Genomic DNA, 27,683 nt, shown 5'->3' with positions numbered 1-27,683 from the left:
ACCAGGAAGGTCATTAGTGAGGAATATTGGGTGTGAGAGGATTGAGAGATTCCACTGGGTCTGTCCATTCTTCACTAGTAATTTTTCAAAAGACAAAGCAAATGCTAATTGATTCATTTTAGTTGGGTATAGAATTGCCACACAGTTTGGAAATCCTCAGGAACTAGAAAGTTGCTCAGTGAATAAGAAATTCAAATAAAGATAATCAGATGAACCAAACAGCTGAAGACATCAGATCAAGAAAGCCCAAGGCAGTCATCTTATCACCCCAAGTTCCAACTTTTTAGAATCATCTCTACATTGGATTCCACCAGGCCTTTTTTTTTTTTTTTTTGTGGTACGTGAGCCTCTCACTGTTGTGGCCTCTTCCGTTGCGGAGCACAGGCTCCGGACGCGCAGGCTCAGCGGCCATGGCTCACGGGCCCAGCCGCTCCGCGGCATGTGGGATCCTCCCAGACCGGGGCACGCACCCGCGTCCCCTGCATCGGCAGGCGGACTCTCAACCACTGCGCCACCAGGGAAGCCCCTCCACCAGGCCTTTTAACCACTCAGGCTGCAGTCCCCTCTCAAGACCGTAAGGATTGTATATTACCCTAGGCAGTTGCCCACCCACCGCTTTTGGAACAGCTTGTGGCCCTTTCTCTGGGGGGGATTTTGCTGTCATTGATGACCTCAGCATTTGGACCTGTACCTGTTTGGATTTGGCCAGTCCCTGAATGACCCAATTAGACTCTGTGATCTGGCTTCTGGACAGAACAACTTTGCTCCTGGGCTCAGGGTGGGGGGCAGGGCATCATTTGGGATAGTTTTGGCTCTAGGTAACAGAAACCGTACTCAAGCTGGTTTAATCAGTGAGGACATTTATTGTGTCATTTAATAGGAAGTCCCACGAGAGGGTGGTTTCCAGGTAAGCTGATACAGCATCTCAGTGAGGACATAAAGACCCCAGTTCATGTGTTCCTTTGTTCACTCCTTCCCTGACACAGGAGATTGTGCCATTTTGCCCTTCATGCATGAGAGTCCCTGCTTCCTCACAGCCCTACCAACAGAATGTATTGTCAAACATTTGGATTTTTGCCAATCTGATAGGTGAAAAGTGGTATAACAGTCTTATTTCAATTTTAATTGCTCTTACTATGAGTTAAGTTGAGCATTTTTTCCTGTGCTTAAGGGCTACTTACTTGTTTTTCCTTTTCTGTGAACTTTGTCTTCACCTACTTTTCTCACTTTCCATTTGGGTTGTTGACCTTGGATGCAGGGTTTTTTCCATCTCTCTGCTCTGGCCTTTTTAGTGCTTGCTTCCTGCTCAGGCTGGAACCAAGATGGCAGCAGCAGTTCTAGACATTGAGATGTTCAGAAATTAGGTTTGTCACTTTCTGTTTGTAGCTAACCCAGTTCCACTTTCCAACCCCCTTCTCCCTTTCCTGTTTCTTCTTTATTTTTGTTTGTTTTTTTGGTCTCGCCGTGCAGCTTGTGGGATCTTAGTTCCCTGACCAGGGATCGAACCCAGGCCCCCTGCAGTGGAAGCACCGAGTCCTAACCACTGCACCGCCAGGGAATTCCCATCCTGTTTCTTCTTTGGACAAGAAGGGCTAAAAACTGACTTTCCCAGTTTGCTTTGCAGTGAGGAGCAGCCATGGGACATAGTCCTGCCCAATGAGACGAAAGTGGGAGAGTACGAGGAAATTTCTGGGAAAGATTTGGTCAGAAAAAGCACAGGTGTCACTGGTATAGCCCCTTTCTTCCTGCCTTAACATGAACAGAATGGCTGGAGTGGCAGCCTTCTTGACACCATAAATGAAAGACAAAGACAGTCACAGAGATGTTGATCCTAATATTATTGGAGCCACTAAACCAACACCAGGAACCACCTACCTCCAGAGTTTGTACACAGCTCATTAAATATCTTCACTCTTAAATTATTATTTGTCAGGGTGTGGGCAGAGGGGGGTGTGTTCTCTTACTTGCTGATGAACACATTCCTAACTGGTACACTGTGGCTTTCTCTTAAGAGGGAGAAAACTTCCCAGAAGTCACCCTCCCCCTTTCCCTGGACTTCCCCTCAGGACATTGGTCAGATTGGGTCACATGTCCTTTCCTGAACCAATCACCTCAAGGGGCATAGGATTCTCCTTAGGTCAATGGGGTCATTCCTGGGGTGGGGGCAACATTCACTGAGGCATATGGATACAAGGAAGAGAGGTGGAAACCAGAGGCAGGAGGATGGTGGCATTTTTAGAAAGGAAGGGGTGAGGAATGGCTGCTGAGTGCACAGGCAGTGGGGTCTCCTGCAGTGAGTGAAAGAGTAGCCTCAGCTCGGGGCTGCGCCTGGGGGAGTGGCTTGTGTCTCACCTGCATGGACACGCTGCCCAGTCACACTGCTCTAGGGCATTGCAGGCTCTACCTGAGTGCAGAGATTTGTGACCTGTCTCACCTGTTGGGCAGCAAAGTCCTGTAAACTACGAATGCATAGCTACATGAGCTACATATACGTCTCTCAATGAGGTCAAAGAAGTGGTTGTATTTCCTTAAAACAAAAACAAATTTTCCTTAATAAACGAATAGATTATACCAGTTTATAAACTCCATGAGGGCAGGGGTGTGTCTTTTTTGGTTTCTGCTGTACCCCAATCCCTAGCAATTGATTAAAAATGTTGAACAGGACAGAGGCTTTTTTTTTGGCCGCACCTCGCAGCATGCACCCCCTGCAGTGGAAGCTCGGAGTCTTAACCACTGGACCCCCATGGAAGTCCCCAGAGCTTTTCAACATAGACCTTGACATCAATCAGTCCACTGATTTGGGGCCTCTGATAATTCAATCTGCTACCGTCCGACTGATTTATACTGGTATCTACCCTGTACTTCTCCCTCTCCACTACAAGACTACAACAAGAAGTCTATTTGGAGACCTGCTGAACCCAAGGATATGTGCATCTAGCATTTCAAGCCAAGGGTGCTGTGGAGCTGAGGCTGGTGAACCCATTCTGGCTCTCAGGAATCATTGCTTCCTTTTCTGGGGCTTGCCAAATCACCTCTTTATTCCTGCTCAGCCCTCTGACTCAACGTTTGAAGTCTCCACGTTCTTTCCTTTTAATATCAGGAATGGCCTTTTGACCCTCTCCAAACTTCCAGCTCATTTTCTGTTGTAATATCTCAAAAACCACAGGCAGTGACTCAGAGTCCCATTGCCCAGTGATGGGGATGTAATGAGTCCAGGCCAAAGAACATTATTTCAAGGAGCCAGGAGCTCATTTACAAACTCTCTAACCCACCTTGGACTAGCTAAGAGCTAGTTCCTCCCCGACGGTACTCACTCACACACACACTTCTCCTCCAGGTCTGAAAGGCAAAGGCCCCATCGCCTGATGAGTTCCCACCTTCCAGCATTCCGCCCCCAGCATCTAGCAGCAGGCCTGCTCTTTCTTTCATCTCCTTGCTCTGAAGAGAACTAAAAGCTCCTTTTCATTGTTCTCCCTGGCAGTATTCTATCACAGTTGTTTATTTCCTCCATTATAAAAAGTAATATAAACTCATTTAAGAAAATGTAGAAAATCCAGCTAAGTAGGAAGAAGGAGTAAGGAAAAATAATATACTGCCCCCTATACTTAAGGTCAAGCACAGTCAACATTTCAGTGCCAGAAACTAACACAACATTGTAAATCAACTATACTCCAATAAAAATTAAAAAAAAAAAATCCCAGTCACACCCTTAAAAACAAAACATTTCAGTGCCTTACGGAAGCTATTCCGACAGGTCTCCCTTATCCTCATATGCCTTCTTTATACAATTTCCTTTTAAATCTAACCTCTAATAATGAACAGTTTGTATACCTCCTACAATACAATTATAGAATCATTGTGAATGCGAACAAAGATTTAACCCACAGCACCCTCCAGCACAAGGGATGTTTTCTCCAGGAACAGGTGACCATGTAGAACATGGCATGACCAGGTAGGGATGCTCGGATAAGGCCATTCCTGGCAGCAGCTTGTACAAGCCCAGAAAAGGTGTGAGATGTGCCCCTCATTATTACAGTCGTGCTCTTTGGGGAGGAGGGGGTGGAAATGGAGACAAAGGGGTAGGCTTTCACTTTCACTTTATATACTTTACAAAAAACTACGAAAAAGAATGATCTTTGCAGAGATTATTACCTTAGTGTCTTAATCTCTGCATATGTTATATGGTGAACATATGTTGCTTTGGTAATCACAGAAATATAACACATGTGTTATGGGCTGAATAGTGTCCCTCAAATCTGTATGTTGAAGTCCTAACCCCCCGTACCTCAGAATGTGTCTGTATTTGGAGACAGGACTTTTAAAGAGGTAATTAAGTGAAAATGAGGTCATTAGGGTGAGCCCTAATCCAATATGACTGGTGTCCTTATAAGAAGAGGAGATTAGGACACAGATGCTCATAGAGGGAAGCCCAGGGAGAAAATGGCCATCTGCAAACCCAGAAGCCTCAGGAGGAGCCAACCCTGCCAACACCTTGATCTTGGACTTCTAGCCTCCAGAACCATAAGAAAATAAATTTCTGTTGTTTAAGCCACCCAGTCTCTGGCACTTTGATATGGCAATAATACAAGCTCTTGGCTTTTCAAATTTTCACACTGAAGGTTATCGCTGGTCATGAGAAACGCACAGGTTCAGGAATTACTTCCCCCGCCCCCCGCTGTGCTGCACAGCATGTGGGATTGTATTTCCTCGACTAGGGATCAAACCTATGCCCCCTGCAGTAGAAGCGCAGAGTCTTAACCACTGGACTTCCAGGAAAGTCCCTCCTTTGAACTTTTCAAAGCGGATTTAACCTTCAGTGTGGGATGCAGGTAGCCACACCCTTTCCTTCCCTGGAATGCACTGCAGTGTGAGGTGATGTCTCCCAAGTTTTCGCTCCAGGTAGATTCAGATCCCACTGGGACCACCTACAGGGCAAGACCATTTAGGCTCTCTTATCCTCAGTTCCCACTCTGTAAAGCAGAGAGAATAAGAGCAGACAGCCTTTTTCTTTAAGTCCTAAGGGAGATGAGACACGTAATGGTGACAGCACAGCACAGCGGTTAGGAGACCAGATCCCCAGCCCACACTTGCTGAGCTTGGTGGTTCAGGTCCTGGCTCAGCCACCTTCCTCCTGGGTGGCCTTGGGCAAAGTGCTTCTGCCCTCTGTAAAATGAGGATTACAAAAGCATGATGATGGGGACTCAGTGCATTAATGTATCTAAAGTACATATATTGAGAATTAATATATCTAAACTACTCTGTCTAGTAGAGTAGCCATCAGTCAGCTGCACCCGTTGAGCACCTGAAATGTGGCTCCTTCAAACTGTGATGTGCCGTTAAGTGTAAATTCACGTCGGATTTTGAAGACTTAATAAGAAAAGAGAGTGTGAAACATCTCACTGATAATTAATATTTTGCATCTTTTAGATTAAATAGAATATATTTTACAGTTAATTTCACTTAAAAAAAACTTTTTAAAATACAGAGCAGTTACTAATTTTCCCCTTGGGTATCACCCATGTGTACATTAGGTATACATATTACTAATTTCTGTTTGTATTTCTTATTTATTTATTTATTTACTTTTGGTTGCATCAGGTCTTAGTTGCGGCAGGCAGGCTCCTTAGTTGTGGCTCGCTGGCTACTTAGTTGCGGCATGTGAACCCTTAGTCGCAGCATGCATGTGGGATCTAGTTCCCTGACCAGGGATCGAACCCAGGCCCCCTTGCATTGAGAGTGTGCAGTCTTATCCAGTGCCACCAGGGAAGTCCCCTGTTTGTATTTCTTAAACAGTAAATAAAATAAAATGCAGCTACTAGAATATTTTAAATTATATATGTGCTGGCACTGTATGTTTATTAGACAGCTGGCTTAGAACAGGGCCTGCCTGGCATGTAGCAGGAGTAACTGAAGCCGCTATCAGTGTTTAGCGCCTGGACTTGGTAAGCACTTATCAAGTGGCGGTTTTTGTTCTGAAGACTTCTCAGGGGCCCTCTCCTGCTTCTGCTTTGGAGATCTATGCCTGGAAATGCATTGTCTGTTTCCCTGCAGGATTTTGTCATATTCACCCACTGGGAGAGCTCCCGGTCTTTCCTTTAATCTTCGCCACCCCCAAGACCTCTCCAGGGATGTCTACACACATGGGCGCACACACACACACAGACACAGACATACACACACACGCAGGTGTAGACTTTCTCGAGGTCTAGTCCTCCATCACCTCCTGTCACCCCTGCAACTGTGGTCCCCAAGCACCTCTGCATCCTGCACTGAGATCACCTGGCCTGGGTTTGGGGATCCCTCTTTGCCATCATCATTCTCTGCTTTCTCCTCAGGCCCTGAACTTCTGAGGCTTGATCTGTGATGCTCAGACAGATGGAATGTTGCCAGCAGGGGCTGTTAGCAGGCTGCCAAGAGGCTGCCCAGAGCAGCTTTTACTCTGACAAATTCACTCCTGGGGTCCCCAGGTCTACCCACGTCCTGGCAGCTGGTGGAGAGAAGATGGAGTCTCAGCTGTGGACTTGGACAACTCAGTTTCTCAGGAGGTCACGTTTTCAATGCATTTAGCGGGGTGAGAACAGTTTTTGTTTTGGAAAATATCTGGATCAGCCACTTTGGTTGAGGAAGGGGAGGTGCCAGGGCATGGTTAAACGCATGAGGAGCTAAACAGCTTTACAGGCGTCGTTAACAAGAACTTGGGCAAAGGGACCCCCAAAAGAGAGAAGACAGGGGAGAAGGTCAGGAAAATGAAAAGGGGCCAGAACACAATAGCAGGAGCCTCAGCCTAGGAGTTATGTGTCTAGTGAGAAATTCCCAGTGGCAGGGACAGAATGGCAGTGGGAAGGGACTTTTTAAAAAAATTGTGGTAAAATACACATAACATAAAATTTACCATCTTAACCATTTCTAGGTGTACATCCTCCTTGTTTTGTAACCATCACCACCATCCATCTCCAGAATTCTTTTCATCTTCCCAAACCAAAACTCTGTACCCATTAAACAATAACTTTCCATTCCCCCAGCCCCCGCAACTGCCATTCTATTTCCTGTCTATGAATTTGACTACGCTAGGTACCCCATATAAGTGGAAACATACTGTATTATGTTTGGCTTATTTCACTTAGCATAATGTCCTCAAGGTTAATCCATGTTGTAGCATGTGTCAGAATTTTCTTTCTTTTTAAGGCTGAATAGGGCTTCCCTGGTGGTGCAGTGGTGGAGAGTCCGCCTGCCGATGCAGAGGACACGGGTTCTTGCCCCGGTCCGGGAAGATCCCACATGCCGCGGAGCGGCTGGGCCCGTGAGCCATGACCGCTGAGCCTGCGCGTCCGGAGCCTGTGCTCCGCAACGGGGGAGGCCACAACACTGAGAGGCCCGCATACCAAAAAAAAAAAAAAAAAAGGCTGAATAACATTCCCTTGTATGTATAACCACATTTTGTTTATCCATTCACCCATTAGTAGACACTTGGGTTGCTTCCATCTTTTGGCTGTTGTGATTAATGCTGCCATGAACATGGGTATATAAATATCTCTTTCAAACACTGCTTTCAATTCTTTTAGGTATCCATCTAGAAGCAGAATTGCTGGGTCATATGGTAATTCTATTTTTATTTTTTGAGGAACTGCCATGCTATTTTCAACAGTGCCTGTACCATTTTACATTCTCACCAACAGTGCATAAAAGTTCCAATTTCTGAAAAGACAACCTATAGAATGGGAGAAAATATTTGCAAATGATATGACTGATAAGGATTAATATCAAAAATATATAAACAACTCATACAACTCAACATAAAAAAAAAACAACCTGATTGAAAAACGGGTGGAAGACCTGAATAGACATTTTTGCAAAGAAGACATACAGATGACCAACACGCACATGAAAAGATGTTCAGCATCGTTAATCATTAGAGAAATGCAAATTAAAACCACAATGAGATATCACCTCACACCTGTTAGAATGGCATCTCCATATCAGGATGTGGAGAAAAGAGAATCCTCATATGCTGTTGGTGGGAATGTAAATTGGTATAGTCACTGTGGAAAACAGTATGAAGGTTTCTCGAAAAACTAAAAACAGAACTACCATATGACCCAGCAATTCCATTCCTAGGTATATATCCTAAAAAATGAAAACACTAATTTGAAAAAGTACATGCAACCCAATGTTCATGGCAGCACTATTTACAATTGCCAAGATATGGAAGCAACCCAGGTGTCCATCAACAGATGAATGGATAAAGAAGATGTAGTATATATATACGATGGAATATTACTCAGCCATAAAGAATGAGAATTTGCCATTTGCAACAACATGGGTGGACCTATAGGATATTACGCTAAGTGAAATAAGTCAGAGAAAGACAAATACTATATGATATCATTTATATGTGTAATCTAAAAAATAAAACAAACTAGTGAATATAACAAAAAGAAACAGACTCACAGATATAGAGAATAATCTAGTGCTTACCAATGGGAAGTGGGGGGCAAGATAGGGGTAGAGAATTAAGAGGCACAAACTACTATGTATAAAATAAATAAGCTACAAGACTATGGCCAATATTTTGAAATAACTATAAATGGAATATAACCTTTAAAAATTGTGAATCACTGTTGTACACCTGAAACTTATATAATACTGTACATCAACTAATACCTCAATAAACAAAAAAGAGTTCTGGGAATTCCCTGGCAGTCCAGTGGTTAGGGCTTGGCGCTTTCACTGCTGTGGCCCAGGTTCATCCCTGGTCAGGAGCTAAGATCCTGCAAGCCATGCGGTGCACCCAAAAGAAGAAAAAAAAGAGTTCCAATTTCTCTACATCCACACCCACATTTTTTTTTCTTCTTTTTTTAATAGTAGCCATCCTAATGTGTGTTAAGTGGTATTAATTTGTATTTTCCGAGTGATTAGAGATGTTGATCAACTTTTTAATGTGCTTACTGGCCTTTTACATACTATATTTGGAGAAATGTCTATTCAAGTCGTTTGCGCCCCCACCCCTTTCTTTTGTGGTTGAAACCTTTTTAAAAAAAATAATTTATTTATTTTTGGCTACGTTGGGTCTTTGCTGCTGCTCATGGGCTTTCTTTAGTTGTGGTGAGCACGGGGATACTCTTCATTGCGGTGCTTGGGCTTCTCATTGTGGTGGCTTCTCCTGTTGTGGAGCACGGGCTCTAGGTGCGAGGGCTTCAGTAGCTGTGGTGCGTAGGCTTCAGTAGTTTTGGCATGTGGGTTCAGTAGTTGTGGCTTGCGGGCTCTAGAGCACAGGCACAGTAGTTATGGCATATGGGCTTAGTTGCTCCACGGCACGTGGGATCTTCCCAGACCAGGGATCAAACCCATGTCCCCTACATTGGGAGGTGGATTCTTAACCACTGTGCCACCAGGGAAGTCCCACCTTCGCCCATTTTTTAATCAGATGTTTGTTTTTCTGTTGTTGAATTGTAGGTTTGTTTTTTTTTTTGCGGTACGCGGGCCTCTCACTGTTGTGCCTCTCCCGTTGTGGAGCACAGGCTCCGGACGCACAGGCTCAGCGGACATGGCTCACGGGCCTAGCCGCTCCGCAGCATGTGGGATCTTCCCAGACCGGGGCATGAACCCGTGTCCCCTGCATTGGCAGGTGGACTCTCAACCACTGCGCCACCAGGGAAGCCCTTAACATCTTTATTGGAGTATAACTGCTTTACGATGGTGTGTTAGTTTCTGCTGTATAACAAAGTGAATCAGCTATACGTATACATATATCCCCATATCTCCTCCCTCTTGCCTCTCCCTCCCACCCTCCCTACTCCACCCCTCTAGGTGGTCACCAAGCACCGTTCTGATCTCCCTGTGCTATGCGGCTGCTTCTCACTAGCTATCTATTTTACATTTGGTAGTGTATATAAGTCCATGCCACTCTCTCATTTCGTCCCAACTTACCTACCCTTCCCCCGCCCCATGTCAAGTCCATTCTTCACGTCTGCATCTTTATTTCCATTGTTTCTTTGTTTGATGGTTGGTTGGTTGTTTTTTTTCTGGGAATCCCCAGCAACACCCCAACTATTGTTCCGTTTCAGAGAGGTCTGCTGGGATCCCATGACCAATTAACCATTTTCTCAAGTTTATCAAGGTGTTTTTCTACCTCCTCTTTTACAGTTTAACTCCCTCTCTCCCTCTCTCTGTCTCTGTATCTCCTCTCATTACTTGAACTGTGGGCAAACACTTTCCTCTTGGTCCCCTAAGAATCACTCTGACCTGGCCCCAAGCCCTTTGTTTGGATATCTCAAACTCGGTGATCAAACCCAAAATCCAAATCCACTCCAGCAGCAGACTCCACCAGGAGACCAGCTCTTCACCTCCTGGGTCTTCCCATTCCCAAGTCCCAAACAGTTAGGCTACCATATTGATTGTCTTCTTGTCTTTTATTTTTAAGATAACATTTTTTAAAAATATTTTATTTTATTTATTTACTTTTGGCTGTGCCACTGGGCATCCGTGATCCTAGTTCCCTGACCAGGGATCGAACCCGTGCCCCCCTGCAGTGGAAGTGTGGAGTCTTAACCACTGGACCACCAGGGAAGTCACTGGTTTCTTGTCTTAGATTCCAGGGCATGCAAAGATGTTGTCCTGGCCTTGTCCAGGGAGGCCCTTAGTCTCTGCAGATTCAGTGGGGGAGGGGAGGAACCTGCGAGAGGCCAAGGCTTCCCAAGCACACGCCATACTCACTGATGCTCAGCTCCGCAGGCCCCCACGGCCCCCCTCCTTCCCTGGCTTGAAGATTCTCTTCCCACTCCACATTTCCTTCCCTCCTGGCCCCAGGGCAGACCTATTCATTAGCCACCTGCAGCAATACAATTCCTTCTTCCTCTTCCCCTGTGTGGCATGTTTCTACGGTTGGAGCACCTCAGAGATTCCCACGGAGATCAGCCTTCTGGAGGCGGAGGAGAGGGCATATGGCCACCGCTGTCCCAGCCAGACCGCAGCGGGGTGCTCAGGGGACGTCCTTCCCTTCCACCCCAAACGTGGCTGTCAGATGTTCTGGAAACAAGGGTGCTCACTCCTGAGGTCCCTGGAGGTTGCTAAGGGTACCTTGAGGTTGTCTCTATCCCATGGGTTCGACCCAGGACTTCAGAAGCTGTCCAGACCATGAAGTCCAGCAGTGCAGATACAGAGCAGCCCTTTTGTTCCCAAACTGCTCTGTGGGGTCAATGTGAGTGACAGTAATTGGGAGAGGCTCGTCAGAGGGAGCCTCAGAGGAAACCGGAGGAATCACGCCTCTGTCCCAGTGGCTGTCCCCCTGACTGTCAGACCTGGAAGGACCAGGTCCTGCTGACACACCTCCACCTTCCACTGGCTACCCTCTTTAGAATTTTCTGCAAGCCGTTATCCACACACCACCATAATGCTCTTTTTATATTTAGCCTCACTTAAAAGCTTTCAATAGGGACTTCCCTGGTGGTCCAGTGGTTAAGACTCCGTGCTCCCAATGCAGGGGGCCCGGGTTCAATCCCTGGTCAGGGAACTAGATTCCGCATGCTGCGATGAAGATCCTGCATGCCACAACTAAGACGCAGCACAGCCAAATAAATAAATATTGAAGAAAAAAAAAAGCTTTCAATAGCCTCCCACCAATCCTGGAATAATGGTGTCCTTACCAGGCCTTCAAGGCCCAATGTGAACCAGTCCCTGCCTGTTCCTCTGAACTCACCACCCATCCCTCTCCCCTAGCTCACCATACGCCAGACACACTGATCTTCTCCTGGTCCCAGCATTCCAAGACCGTTTCAGCCTCAGGGCCTTTGCACTTGCTGTTCCTTCTGATCAGAATGCTCTTCGCACAGATCCTTGTCATTTGGTTTGCGGCTCAGAAGTCAACCTCTCCTGACTACTGCAGTCCAGAGTAGCCTCCCCTTCCTTATGCTTTATCTCCTCATACTATTTTATTTTCTTCTCCACACATACCCCTTTCTGAAGCTTAAGCTTCAGGATCCCTCACTCACATAGGCCCCTTCCAAGGGGTCTACCTAATTTTGTATTATTTTCTTAAAAAGAATCCCCTGCCCAGCCAACCCAACTGTGTAAGCTTCAGGCCCCACAAAATCTAGATTCATCTGTATCTAGAGCAAAGGACCAGGCTGTATTTGGTACATCCTGTGCCTGCCGCTGCCAGGAAGACAAACTCAGCATTCATCCTGTCAGGCTATTTCAACACACCCTTGGCCTCTCTGATCTCTTCAGGTCTGGGTGCCAAGAGGAAACTTTGCCCAGGAATCTTGGTAACTGCCCTGCTCACTGTACCCTGAATTCAAGGTTGGGGTCGGGGGCAGAGTGGGAGTGGCATGGGGGAGGGGATGGGGGTGTCCAAACTCCAAGAGCTGTTGTTTGTGCTTCTCCCTTCTGGACACCCTTGCCTTGACTCCCCCAAATAGACATAAACTTTCTCAATCGGCAAGCATACCACCCTCAACTATTCACCCAGGAGACTGAAAAACCTAGACTTCCGTAGAATCTTTCACCTCTTTCCTTTCTGAGCTTTTTTGCAAAGGTAATCCTAATGTCTATCACTGATTCCACTTCTTACCATCTTGGGCATATATTTAGTGCACAGGTCTTAACTCTCCCTCTGCCTTGCCCCCGGCAGACCTGGCTAATTGATCACAGAACTTTTCCAGGTGGGCCTTCTGTGTAACCACCACCAATTGATCAGAGAGGAAACCTAATTATCTCCTAATGAAACTCAGGTTTAAATGACTGAAGAGGTAAATCTGGTTCAAAGGAAAAGGGCTAATGCTTCTGATGAATTCCTATATCTATGCTGAGTCCAGGGAGGCCAGTTCCAAGGACATATTTTCTATTTAATTAAGTGAGGGGAGACTTCGGGAGAACACGGCACCTTGCAGTACCTCCCGTGACACAGTGGAAAATTCACTGATCTGGAGCTGGAAGTCCTGCTCTGTTCTGGGCAAAACGACTCACTTCTTCATTCTGCGCATGAGGTTACTATGCATGTTGTCCCAGTCAGCTCAGGCTGCTGTAACAAATTACCCCAGACTGGCGGCTGAAACAGATAACGTTTACTTCTTACAGTTCTGGAGGCTGGGAGTCCAAGAACAAGGTGCTGGCTGATTCCATGTCTGGTGAGAGCCCTTTTCCAGGTTACAGACAACTGGCTTCTCCTTGTAAACTTTCTGGAAAGAAATCCAGAAACACCCTCATGACGTTCTTACTGGGAGTCACAGTGAACTGTCCTTAGTATCGGGAGAGACTGTCCCCTCCTGGTGGCCAAAGCAGTAAGAAAGTTGATGGGGAATGAACTTAATGAGCTTAAGGGCTAGACACACCAGCATTCACAAAGAAGCCTGTCTGTGGTGCTGGGCGAGGACTCCTGTGGGGACTGTCCCCCTGCACGTGTTACTTCCTACTTCAGCTCACCTCTTGCCAACCTCCTTCTACAATTCTCCCAAACTGGTTGTCATAAACTCCACCACCCTCCTTAGTGCTCCCGACTATTCATCCCCCTCGCTCTCTGCCTCCCACTCGTCAGAGGAAAAAGAGGCCACCAGGCAGCAACCATCACGGCTCCCTCCTCCTTTTTAAATTGAAAACTTGTCTTCTTAGAAACGAACAATCTGAGAAGTAAGGGCAAAGATCACGGGTGCCTGTAGAAACCAGCTCGTCTTCCAGGCCGTCACCTGGCACCGCGACACCATCCCGCCAGGGAACCCGAGCCCGGTATCTTGGCGCGGAAGCCGAGGCGCCAGGTCGACGCAGCGCGCAGGCTGCTTCCTTCATCTTGAAAGAGAGGTCTACAGTGGCTGACCCACTTTACTACCTCCCAGCCTTTCCTCAACCCACCTGCTGAGTTCCTGCTTTCCCTGCTGCAGCCTCTTCACCATCCAGCAGAGCAATGGAGGAACGGCCCCTGCCAAGGTCACGGATGTCTCTGGACGGCAAAATCCAGGGGACACCTCTCGGTGCTCCTTTCCTCATCCACTCTGTAACTTCCACACTGCGGTCCATCCCCTGGCTATCTCACATTTTCTGTGACAGCCCTTCTGGGTCTCCTCTTCCTCAGGGGCCCTCGGGTGTAGGTGCCCATCAGGGTCTCATCACCGCTCCCTCCTCCCCTCCTCTTCTCCATCCTCACAGCACACTCTCTCCTTGAGCAATCTTTTCAGACCCATGGCTTCCACCACCGTCCCTAGGCTGAGAACATTTAGGAGGAAGCAACATGTTGAAGAATGCAAAATAAGCATGTATGAACTGAGGCTACCACGTGAAGGAAGACAGTTGAGGGAGAAAGGAAAAACACCAGGTCCTTCCCCTATGACTGTGGGCAAATGAGCACACCACCCCAAGTCTTGGATTTCTCATTCACAGAACTGGGATAAGAATAGTACCTACTTCATAGGATTGTTATGACGCTTAAGGGGGATAATTCTAGAACAAGCACCCAGTGCCCGTACTTGTCAACATTATTGCTCTGTTATTTGCAGGGGTAGAGAAGCAATGGGGAGAAGTGAGGTTAAACTGAGAAATGGTACTTTGGATCCAGGTTTTGAAACATAGGAGGGCAGTGGACCAATGGGGTATATTTGCCAAGGGCACTCCTAGCCCAACAGCGCAGATGCCATAGGGTTGAGAGCCCAGGAGCCGGCAGCTCCTTCTCAGGCCTTCTGCTCTCCTTCTGGCCATCTGGCTGACCTTGTAGGCACCTGACGTGGGTTCAGCAGGTGGCCGGCCATGATGCCCTACGTGCATGTCCCAGGCATTCCTGAGACAGTCTGCCCTGAAGTTGGGGGAGGTGCTGGTGGGTCAGAATGATAAACAGTTTAGAGCCAGGGAAGTAAAAGGTCACCTTTTGGGCTGTGTCCTGGGGGAAGGGACACTGTTACCAGGGGAACGAGTACCGGTCCTTAAGAAGTACGTTGAACCTGCCCTTAGCACTTGTCCAGTTGCCAGGTCCTGAACTTAAACACGAATGCTATTTGTCCAAGATAACAGGATCCAAATGAGGACACGTGAGCTAATTCAGTGGTGGCTGCAGCCAGCTTATACAGGTTCATGAGAACCAATCGTTAAACTTTCAGGAATTTTGTTAGCCAGTTATTAAACATAGCCACTTTTAAAAATTAAGTTATGTAAACTTACAATTAAATAAAACATATTAAAAGACTCAAAACTCATCACTTCCTTTTTACTGTAGTATTTCTTCTCTTGAGGATATTTACAGTTATTGTATCTATCTGGTAGAAATACTATGCAACTCTGTGTTCAGTGACATTATGTTGGTAGTTAGACGTTGGCCATGGTGGAAGTATCTACACCACAGAAATGCTATAAATCAACACACACACACACACACACACCCCCTGGTTGTTAAAAACATTTACCAGTTGGGCTTCCCTGGTGGCGCAGTGGTTGAGAGTCCGCCTGCCGATGCAGGGGACACGGGTTCGTGCCCCGGTCTGGGAAGATCCCACATGCCACGGAGCGGCTAGGCCCGTGAGCCATGGCTGCTGAGCCTGCGCGTCCGGAGCCTGTGCTCCACAATGGGAGAGGCCACAACAGTGAGAGGCCCGCGTACCGCTAAAAACAAATAAAAAACATTTACCAGCACCTCCCTGCATAAACTGATGTCTGAAATTTTTTTTACTTTTTGGCCACATGGCTTGTGGGATCCCAGTTCCCAGACCAGGGATTGAACCCAGGACACAGCAGTGAAAGCTTGGAATCCTAACCATTAGGCCACCAGGGAACTCCCATTGAAATTTTCTCTTTAGCCACTTCTTTTTTTTTTTTTTGGCTGCATCTGGTCTTCTCTCTAGTTGCGGAGAGTGGGGGGCTACTCTCCATTGCGGTGCGTGGGCTTCTGATTGCAGTGGCTTCTCTTGTTGCGGAGCACCGGCTCTAGGCACGCGGGCTCAGTAGTCCTGGCACGCAGGCCCTAGAGCTTGTGGGCTTCAGTAGTTGCAGCGCGTGGACTTCAGTAGTTGCAGCACGTGGGCTTCAGTAGTTGTGGCACATGGGCTCAGTAGTTGTGGCACACGGGCTCAGCTGCTCCGCGGCCTGTGGGATCCTCGGGAACCAGGGATCGAACCCATGTCCCCTGCATTGGCAGGCGGATTCTCAATCACTGCGCCACCAGGGAAGTCCTTAGCCACTTCTTATGAGTTTCGGCAGTCTCCATCGGCTCCACATAAACAGGGCCCGAGGGCCACTCCAGGCTTTTGAGTTTCCACACTCTAGTTTTGGAGTGAGCTCCCAAATCTCACTGGTCTATACCCCACCAAGGGTGTGAATAATGGTGGCCATTACTCATCACTTAATACTTGTCTCATCCTCCCTCAGCTCACCCTCACAACATCACCATGAGGCTGGTATTAAACTTTTACTCTACCAATTACAGATGATAAAGTGAGCCACAGAGAAAGTAAGCAACTCTCTCCCAAGGCAACCAGGAAAAACAAGGCGGAATCCTCTCATAACCACTACAAATAAAGAATAATCTGATAATCTGATAAAGAAATGTGATTAAGTGGTTCAATTGCCACTTCTTCATGGCACCAACCCTGACTTTAGTTTTCAACTACCAAAGGGCATCCATTTTGATGTCATTTTATTTTTCTTAGTCACATCCAATAAAACTGTGGGCTCACAGGATGTGGCCTATCCCAGGTCTTTAGGAGACTTTAATGAATAAATAAGACTGTTCTAGAGTTAATTGATCCACTGTTTCAGTTGATGTAGTGCTTCTAAATCAATTATTAATTAGGAATTGAGATTCAACTATGATACCAACTCAGTTCAAAACCTGGGCACCTCCCATGAAAGCTAAAGCCCAGAGTCTTTAAATAACTTGTTAAAAGTTACACAGCTTGTAAGAGATGAAGACAAGATATTAACCAAGGCCTGTCTGATTCCAGAGCCCCTGCTCCAGGGAGAGGCATATGATGAGTATGTTAAAAAGCAAAATTCAACTGAGTAAATTTGAAGATTTGTCTTTATTCAACGATTCATGACTTGGGTAGCCTCCCATCTGGCAAACAAAGGAGCTCCGAGGAGCTGTACAAAGGGAAGACTTTTACAGGCAAAAGGAGGCGGGGCAAGGAAGATATTCTAGCTAAGAGTGGATTGTTTCAGGCAAGGTCACCTTCCTTTTGGGGAAGACTGGGGCTGAAACCGTGCACCTCTGTCTGGGACTTGAACCCACGTGGCCGGGACTTGAACCCTGCCAAAACCCTGATTGAGACTTGAACCCAAATGGCTGGGACTCAAACGCAGCCAAAACCCACAGTCTTCCAACTGAAATCACACACCTGGTTTCAGGACTTAATGAAGCTCAGGTTCTTGATGTCTCATCACAGAGAGAATTCAGTGACAGACAAAGTGATAGGTAAGAAGTGGATTTATTTAGAGAGAAACACACTCCACAGACAGAGTCTGGGCCAGCCATCTCAGAAGGTGAGAAAGGCACCAGGGTATGGGGTTGTCAGTTTTTACTGGAGTGGGTTATTTCATAAGCTAATGAGTGGGAGGAGGATTCCAGCTATTTTAGGAAAGGGCCAGGATTTCCAGGAATTGGGCCACTGCCCACTTTTTGATACTTATGGTCGGTCTTGGAACTGTCATGGCGCCTGTAGGTGTGTCATTTAGCTTGCTGATGTGAGCTTGCTGATACTGAGGCTCAAGTTCTAGTGGAGGGACTTCCCTGGTGGCGCAGTGGTTAAGAGTCCACCTGCTAAAGCAGGGGACAAGGGTTTGAGCCCTGGTACGGGGAGATCCCACATGCCGCAGAGCAACTAAGCCTGTGCACCACAGCTACTGAGGCTGCGCTCTAGAGCCCGTGAGCCACAACTACTGAGCCCATGTGCCACAACTACTGAAGCCCGTGCACCTAGAACCTGTGCTCCGCAATAAGAGAAGCCACCACAGTGAGAAGCCTGCGCACGGCAACAAGGAGTAGCCCCTGCCCACCTCAACTAAAGAAAGCCCTCATGCATCAACGAAGACCCAACACAGCCAAAAATTAATTAATTATTTTAAAAAAGGTCTAGTGGAAAAAGTCAACTTATCCGCCAACTTGGATCCATTTGGTTCTAGTCAGTTTATGTCATGTCCTCAGGCTATGTCATTCTTTCAAACCTTGTGCCCTGCCTCCTTTCCTCCTGTTTCAGGTCCTTCAGGCAGATTACCTCACTAGTGCTGACCAGGTAACTCCACATTGGCTGACTAAAGATCACATTCCTGGGAGAGGCTGAAACTGCCAATATTTATTTATTTATTTATTTAAAGTACAGTTGATTTACAATGTTGTGTTATAGGTTAGGTATTAAGTCTTGATTTGCTGATGTGGGGTTTAGCACAAGTGAATCTGAAACAGAAGGGAAGGGGACAGGGCACCTTTAAAAGAATGACATAGTCATAAGACATGACGAAAACTGGTTAGAACTAACTAGATCCAAGACGGCAGAAGATCTAACTTCCGGTAGACCTTGGGCCTCATTATTTGCTCATTGTAATACATTAGCTAAATAACACATCCACCAGCACCATGACAGGTCAGCGCTAACTATAAAAGGCCAAAAAGTGGGAGGTGGCCCAATTCCTGGAAATCCCCGCCCTTTCCCCCAGCCCCCCAAAATAGTTGGAATAATCCTCCCACTCATTAGCCTATGAAATTACCCACGCCATATTTTGGGGCCTCTCACCTTCTGAGATGGCCCACACTCTGTCTGTGGAGTGTGTTTCTCCCTAAATAAATCCACTTCTTATGTATCACTTTGTCTCTCACTGAATTCTTTCTGCCATAAGACATCAAGAAACTGAGCTTCATTAAGTCCTGAGACCAGGTGTGTGATCTCAATTAAAAGGAGGTGGGTTTAAGTCCCAGTCTGAGTTGCACGGTTTCAAATCCATTTGGAGCCTGTTATTTCCTTATTTTTTTTTCTTCATTTATTTTGGCTGCGCTGGGTCTTAGGTGCGGCACACGGGCTTCTTAGTTGCAGCATGCAAACTCTTAGTTGCAGCATGCGAACTCTTAGTTGCAGCATGCATGCGGGATCTAGTTCCCCGACCAGGGATCGAACCCCAGCCCCCTGCATTGGGAGCTCGGAGTCTTACCCACTGGACCACCAGGGAAGTTCCTGCTCTCTCCTTTTAGACAACTATTAGGCAGCTATTAAAAAAAAGTCTTGTAGGGCTTCCCTGGTGGCGCAGTGGTTGAGAGTCCGCCTGCCGATGCAGGGGACACGGGTTCGTGCCCCGGTCCGGGAAGATCCCACATGCCGCGGAGCGGCTGGGCCCGTGAGCCATGGCCGCTGAGCCTGCGCGTCCGGAGCCTGTGCTCCACAATGGGGGAGGCCACAACAGTGAGAGGCCCGCGTACAGCAAAAAAAAAAAAAAAAAAAAAAAAAAAAAAAAAAAACGGAGGTTAAAAAATAACTGAATTTTATCAATTCTTGGATACATACTGTTTTTCACGTTTTAACATATCTGAAATAGGGTGCATCAAAAATCAATTTCAGGACTTCCCTGGTGGTGCAGTGGTTGGGAATCCACCTGCCAATGCAGGGGACACGGGCTTGATCCCTGGTCTGGGAAGATCCACATGCCATGGAGCAACTAAGCCTGTGTGCCACAACTACTGAGCCTGCATTCCACAACTACTGAAGCCATGAGCCCTAGAGCCTGTGCTCTGCAACAAGAGAAGCCACCACAATGAGAAGCCCGCACGCCGCAACAAAGAGTAGACCCCGCTCACCACAACTAGAGAAAGCCCGCATGCAGCAACGAAGACCCAACACAGCCAAAAGTAAAAAAAAATTTTTTTAAATCAATTTCAGGAAAATTATAGATATCAAAGTGAAAGGCAGGGACTTCCCTGGTGACATAGTGGTTAAAACTCTGCGCTCCCAATGCAGGGGGCCCAGGTTCAATCCCTGGTCAGGGAACTAGATCTCACATGCATGTCACAACTATGAGTTCAAATGCCACAACTAAGGAGTCCATCTGCCGCAACTAAGACCCAGCACAACCAAATAAATAAATAAATAAATCTTTTTAAAAAAGTGAAAGATAAAACAATAAAACTTCCAGAAGATACTATAGGGTTAAGAAAAGATTTATCAAACAGGAAATAAGACATAAACATAAAAGGTCAATAAGTTGGACTAAATTAAAATTAAGAATTTCTGTGCATCAAAATACATTTTGTGTGTGTGTGTGTGTGTGTGTGTGTGTGTGTGTGTGTGTGTGTGTACGCGGGCCTCTCGCTGCTGTGGCCTCTCCCGTTGCGGAGCACAGGCTCCGGACACGCAGGCTCGGCGGCCATGGCTCACGGGCCCAGGCGTTCCACGGCATGTGGGATCCTCCCGGACCGGGGCACAAACCCGTGTCCCCTGCATCGGCAGGCGGACTCTCAAACACTGTGCCACCAGGGAAACCCTCCAAATACATTTTAAATGAATGAGAAGGCAAGCCACTGAATGGGAAAAAACCAAACTTTTGCAATACATATACCCAAAAAGGGGACTCATATCAGAATGTATATTGAACTCCTACAGATCACAAACTGGCAGACAATCCAATGGAAAAAATAAGCAAAAACTTGAAGCAGGCACTTCAGAAAAGAGAATATTAAAATGGGCAATAAGTATACGAAAAGGAGCTCAATTTCTTTAGTCTCCAGGGAAATGCTATTTATCAGTTTAATGAACTGACCAATTGCGCCCGAGAGACCACGGGAAAGGCAATTTAAAACCACCATGAGGGGCTTCCCTGGTGGTGCAGTGGTTGAGAGTCCGCCTGCCGATGCAGGGGACACGGGTTCGTGCCCTGGTCCGGGAAGATCCCACATGCCGCAGAGCGCCTGGGCCCGTGAGCCATGGCCGCTGAGCCTGCGCGTCCGGAGCCTGTGCTCCGCAACGGGAGAGGCCACAGCGGTGAGAGGCCCGCGTACCGCAAAAACAAAACAAACAGCAACAACAACAACAACAACAACAACAAAAAACCACCATGAGAACCACTATATACCCACAAGAATGACTAAAACTGAAAAGAATGACAATGCCAACTGTTAGCAAAGATGTAAAGAAACTGAAGCTCTCATACATTGCTGGAAGAATACAGACACTCAGAAAATTGTTTGCCAGTGTCTGTTAAAGCTGAATGCTTAAGTATGTAGCCTATGACCCAGTAATTCACTCCTAAGTATCATCCAACAGAATTTCATACATATGTGCAGCAAAAGACAAGTGTCAGAACCTTCATAGAAGCATCGTTAATAATAACCCCAAACTGGAAACAACCCAAATGTCTGTCAATAGTAGAATGGATACATAAATTGTGGAATATTCATAACATAGAGTTTTATATGGCAGAAGAATTAATAAATTACAGCTACATGCAAAAACATAGATGATTTTTTTATTTAAAAAAATATATGTTTATTTTTAGTTAATTAATTTATTTATTTGGCTGCATCGGGTCTTAGTTGCAGCACGCGGGATCTTTTTTGCAGTGCACGGGCTTCTCTCTAGTTGTGGTACATGGGCTCCAGAGTGCGTGGGCTCAGTAGTTGTGGCACTCGGGCTCTCTAGTTGTGGTGCGCGGGCTCTAGAGTGCGAGGGCTTAGTTGCCCTGCAGCATGTGGGATCTTAGTTCCCTGACCAGTGATTGAACCCATGTCCCCTGCATTGGAAGGAGGATTCTTAACCACTGGACCACCAGCGAAGTCCCTGGATTAATTTTATTTTTATTTTTGAAAACTTTATTTTATTTTTAAAAAATATATTTATTTTATCTATTTTTGGCTGCATTGGGTCTTCATTGCTGCGCATGGCCTTTCTCTAGCTGCAGTGAGCGGGGGCTACTCTCCGTTGTGGTGCACGGGCTTCTCATTGAGGCGGCTTCTCTTTGCTGGGAAGCACGGGCTCTAGGTACACAGGCTTCAGTAATTGTGGCTCACAGGCTCAGTAGTTGTGGCTCGCGGGCTCTAGAGCATAGGCTCAGTATTTGTGGCGCACGGGCTTAGCTGCTCTGCGGCATGTGGGATCTTCCTGGACCAGGGCTCGAACCCATGTCCCCTGCATTGGCAGGCGGATTCTTAGTCACTGCACCACCAGGGAAGTCCCTGGGTGAATTTTAGAAATGCAGTGTTGAGAAGAAGTAAGACATGACAGAGTACATGCTATATCATTCCATTTACAGGAAAACAAAAATAGGCAAAACCAGTCTATTTTAGTAGAAGTTAAGACAGCAAAGGGAAGTTGGGAAACATAGTGCCTAGGAGGTGGTTTAAGGAGGGTCTTGGGGGTCCTGGTGATGTTACATTTCCTGATCTGGGTAGTGATTTCATCAACATTCATAAGTCGTACACTAGGGACTTCCCTGGTGGCGCAGTGGTTAAGAATCCGCCCGCCAATGCAGGGGACATGGGTTCAAGCCCTGGTCCAGGAAGATCCCACATGCCACAGGGCAACTAAACCCGTGTGCCACAACTACCGAGCCTGCACTCTAGAGCCCGCGAGCCACAGCTACTGAAGCCCGCCTGCCTAGAGCCCATGCTCCGCAACAAGAGACGCCACTGCAGTGAGAAGCCTGTGCACTGCAACGAAGCGCAGCCCCCGTTTGCCACAGTTAAGAGAAAGCCCGCACGCAGCAACGAAGACTCAACACAGCCAAAAATAAATAAATAAATTTATATAAAAATAAGTTGTACACTAATAACTTATGTACTTTCTGTATACACGTATGTATATATTATACTTCAGTAAAAAGCTTACGAAATGAGGATAAAATTGAACAATTTGAGACACAGAAAGTTAATTACTCACAGATCTTTGTTCAAAGACCTATTCAATGATGCCCTTCAGTTAACAGGAAATTGAATTCAGCACATAGGAGTGGAAAGTAAGACACGTTGCTCAGCTAGGAAACAGGAAAACATGTTGATAAACATATTTAAAAAAAAGTGAGGGGGCTCAGAAGACCCAGTAGAACTAAAGTATGATGGAATAATAACATGGAAGATAGGAGAGGAGAAATTGGACAGAAGTCATCTAAGTTTCTCATATTTCTAAGAAAGATAAAGACAATGATGAATTTTAAACTCTGTATAGTCAAGTTAAGAATTTAATTTCTAAACGAGCAGAAATAGAAAGTATAATTTCTAAACCAGTGAAGGGGGTAAGGGAGAATAAAGAAGTCTGCATTGATCCAGTAGAAAACTAAAAAAGGGGGAACTTCCCTGGTGGTCCAGTGGTTAAGAATCTGTCTTCCAATGCAGGGGACACAGGTTTGATCCCTGGTCGGGGAACTAAGATCCCATATGGCACAGGGCAACTAAGCCCGTGTGGCAACTACTGAGCCCGTGTGCAGCAATGAAAGATTCCACATGCCGCAACGAAGATCCTGCATGCTGCAACCAAGACCCGATGCAGTCAAATAAAAAATAAATTAATTAAAAAAAAAAGCTAATGTGACATGACAACCAAATGCTATGCCCGAGCCTTGATTCTAGATCCCAGAATCTAGAATTTCCCCTAATTTTTTTTTTAATTCCTGGTTTTTTTAAAAAATTTTATTCATTTTTGGCTGCGTTGAGTCTTCGTTGCTGTGCACGGGCTTCCTCTAGTTGCAGCGAGCCCCCCACAACTAGAGAAAGCCCAGGCTTCTCATTGCAGTGGCTTCTTGTTGTGAAGCATGGGCTCTAGGGCACGTAGGCTTCAGCAGTTGTGGCACGTGGGCTCAGTAGTTGTGGCTTGCAGGCTCTAGAGTGCAGGCTCAGTAGTTGTGCTGCACGGGCTTAGTTGCCCCACGGCATGTGAGATCTTCCCGGACCAGGGCTCGAACCCGTGTCCCCTGCATTAGCAGGCAGATTCTTAACCACTGCGCCACGAGGGAAATCCCCCCTTCCCAAATTTAAAGGAATTACTGGGACATCTTGGGACAATTTAATACAGACTATACATTATATAGCATTATTGTATAAATGTTAGATTTCTTGTGTGGGATAATGTGGCCCCCATTTTTGTTGAGCTCCTAGTGCTTTCCTCTAGGATAATTCTCCAACTTTTTGGCTTTAGGACCTCTTTACACTCTGAGAAGTTGTTGAGGACTCAAAAGAGCTCTTGTTTATATAGGTTATACAAAACCCTATTTACCGAATTAAAAGTTAAGACAGAAAATTTGAAACATGTTTATATATTAATTTAAAAATAAGATTTTCCAAAATAAAAGAGTTAACGAGAAGAGTTGCTTTGTTTACATTTTTGCAACTCTCTTCATATCTGACTTACCAGAAGTAGCTGGATTCTCACATCCACTTCAGCATTTAGTCTGCTGCTGTATATTGTTTTGGTTGAGGTATATGAAGAAAATCCAGCCTCAGATTGATGTGTAGCTGGAAAAAGAAAAATGAGGAATATTTTAATAGCTTTTTCAGATGTTAGGACTATTCTCTTTTTCCCCCCCATTATCAAAGACCATTTAATTTTTAAAGATCAACAATACCAAAAGCATAAAGTGGAGTAGAAGAAAATAGTTTTTTATAAGTACAATTTAATTAAAGCTGTTTACAACTATTCTCTCCCACAGGACTTAAGCATGAATTTTAAAAGAGTAAGAGATGAGGACTTCCCTGGTGGCGCAATGGTTGAGAATCCGCCTGCCGACACAGGGGACACGGGTTCGAGCCCAGGTCTGAGAAGATCTCACATGCCACAGAGCAACTAAGCCCACGCATCACAACTGTTGAGCCTGCGCTCTAGAGCCCATGAGCCACAACTACTGAAGTCCATGTGCCTAGAGCCCGCGCGCTACAACAAGAGAAGCCACCGCAATAAGTCCTCGCACCGCAACGAAGAGTAGCCCCCTCTAGCCGCGCAACTAGAGAAAGTCCGCATGCAGCAACAAAGACCCAACGCAGCCAAAAAAAAAAAAAAAAAAAAAATTAGATCATTTCATTAAAAAAAAAGAATAAGAAATGAGAAAAACAAGTACAGGGTTAGACGAGCCAGCAGGAGTCTGTGGAACTTGAGATTTCACTGCAACAGGAAGGGGACGAGAGTGCCTTTTTTTTTTTAAATTAAGGTGTTTTATTATTATTATTATTATTATTTGGCTGCGCTGCAGCATGTGGGATCTTAGTTCCCCGACCAGGGATCAAACTCAGGCCCTCGGCAGTAAGAGCATGGAGTCCTAAGCACCGGACCACCAGGGAATTCCCAAGGCATTTACTTTAGTTTGAACGGAAAGCGGCAAGTGGCATAAGCAACTGAGAATGTGCCCCTAATAGAGAGCTCTCCCCTCCTTGCACTCCTTAGTCCAAGGTATAATTTCGGGAGAAAAAAGCATCCTGTATCTAGTTAGTTATGTTATCTACGATTACACCTCTAGTCTGTTTCCCTACACCAACCGATTCAGCAGGACTGAATTGAGTTTAACTCAATTCTGACACTATCTACCTGGAGGTAGCGTTAGATCCCACAGATTAAGGGCTTAGTCCCACAACACTGATGCCTATCACAAATCTGGGACAATTGTACTTCTGACTCAGCGGCTAAAAATTGGGGATTTACATGACCTCTTCCTCGGGTCCCATGATTTGCTAGAACGGCTCACAAAACTCAGGAAATGTTGGTTTACATTTACCAATTTATTATAAAGGATACATAAAGACCACAGATAAACAGCCAGATAAGGAGGTACATAGAGTGAGGTCCAGAGGGTCCTGAGCACAGGCGCTTCTGTCCCAGTGGAACTGAGATGCTCACAAAGGATTACCTGTGAATAGCAGAAGGCCACTCGTATCGCTCAGGAAATTCCAAGGGTTTTAGGAGCTCTATGCCAGAAACTGGGGACAAAGACCAAAATATACTTCTCTGCCACAACTTTCTTCTAAGGCAGGCATGGCATTGACTGATACCTGGTTTAAAGTCTAAAAATCGTGTCCAGATAAGGCACACCAGCAGATAAGACTCTCATTCCGGTTAAAGTTGAACACGTGTCTGAACCACTGATCTTGACTGAGTTAGAGCAAATGACTGTGATTTGTCCACATTTCCACAGTTGTTTCCATGTAAAAATCAGTTTTATAGCGACTTTTATTAAAAAACATTCTTTGTTTAAATAGCTATGGCTTATTTTATCATAAGGCTTTTCTTTCTTTTTTAAAAATTTTATTTTATTTATTTTTATTTTTGGCTGCATTGGGTCTTCATTGCTGCGTGTGGGCTTTCTCTAGCGGCGAGCGGGGCTACTCTTCATTGCGGTGTGAGGGCTTCTCCCTGCGGTGGCTTCTCTTGCTGCAGAGCACAGGCTCTAGGTGCACAGCTTCAGTAGTTGTGGCATGTGGGCTCAGTAGTTGTGGCTCACGGGCTCTAGAGCGCAGGCTCAGTAGTTGTGGTGCAGGGGCTTCGTTGCTCCGCGGCATGTGGGATCTTCCCGGAGCAGGGCTCGAACCCATGTCCCCTGCATTGACAGGCGTACTCTTAACCACTGTGCCACCAGGGAAGTCTGCCATTAAAAAATATTCTGATCAAATAATCTTGCAAAGGAGATAACCTTCAAGCCTTCAAGCTTCAAGCCTATAATATAAAAGCAAAGAGTAAATGATTTTCTGCTCAGTTATCACGTTTAGGATCTTTACAAGGAGTGTGCTAGGCCCCAGGGAGCACTCCTTGCTGTTCATGCCCAAAATTTCACGTCCTGTCCTGTCCTTGAGCGTGGAAATGGTCAGCCGACTGGTTGCAGTCCACACTGTTTCTCCCACAAACATCCACACAGCTGTCACATAGTTCTTTCCATCCAGTGTGAAGCAGTGATAAACTCCTGCAGGATGAGTTATCACGTTTCCTTTCTCCATGAAAATCTGAAGTCCTCTTTATCTCTTTCATCAAAGTATCCACTGCCATCCAAGATGTAGCAAATTTTACATCCTAGTACAAATGCTCCCAGCAAAACATCTTAACCTTTTCTTCATAATTTGGAAATTTATTTTTGCATACGTTTACTATGACCATCCCAGAGTAGTCTAATTCTGGATCATTCTGATATTTGCCAGCTTCCAGTAAAGGACTCCAAGCTGGTGCAGCTGCTCCAGGAGGACTGGGCAGCTGGGCTCCAGGCCAGGGGGCCACCTCAGGTCATCTTGGGACTCCTCCATGTACCAGACCTCCTGCACCATGGTCTGGGCCTGGGATGGGGGTGGTGCGGTACATCACCCGGGGCTCCCTGACCTGCATGGGCTGAGCTGGGTCGAGGCCCCAGTGGCCATTTTTTAGGGGGGCATCCCAGCTTGGGCCACTGCCCAACCCCCATTTCCCGACTGGGCGAGGCCTGACCCACGGTATTCACTTACGATAACAAAATGTACAAGTGATACTTTCTCAAAGGTTAATTGCAATGTGGAATCTGAAACAACACCAATATGCCTTTCCTACTCTGTTACATTCAAACCCCTCATATTCAAATCCATTCTGGAATAGGTCTCTTACCCATGCATAACTTTTTAACATCATGCATTGGTCATTTAGAAAATACTGGCTGAGTTATGCAGATCTTCCAAAAGTTGACACATTTCATTACACAATATGAAAAAAAATCACATTTGGTAGACCATTAATCTCATTAGAAACATCATGAAGAATTGGGAAGCTGGGACTTCCCTGGGTCCAGTGGTTAAGACTCCGTGC

General features: G+C 46.0%; 1 protein-coding gene across 1 annotated transcript in view; it reads right to left on the bottom strand.

Moving 5' to 3' along the window:
- Nucleotides 1-24,303, bottom strand: part of SEMA4B (semaphorin 4B) — an 82,147-nt gene extending 57,844 nt beyond the window's left edge. Inside the window, exons 1-3 of the mRNA XM_082647481.1 lie at nt 24,288-24,303; nt 13,073-13,175; nt 1,182-1,337 (exon numbers count right to left, since the gene is read on the bottom strand). The gene's annotated coding sequence lies outside the window, so the exon portion shown is untranslated. The remainder of the gene's footprint in view (nt 1-1,181; nt 1,338-13,072; nt 13,176-24,287) is intronic.
- Nucleotides 24,304-27,683: the final 3,380 nt, after the last annotated feature.

Source organism: Grampus griseus (genome assembly GCF_964374135.1).
Source record: "Grampus griseus genome assembly, chromosome: 2".
Taxonomy (NCBI): Eukaryota; Metazoa; Chordata; class Mammalia; order Artiodactyla; family Delphinidae; genus Grampus; species Grampus griseus.
The sequence above is the reverse complement of the archived record's forward strand: the minus strand, read 5'-3'. Positions and strand labels throughout refer to the sequence as shown.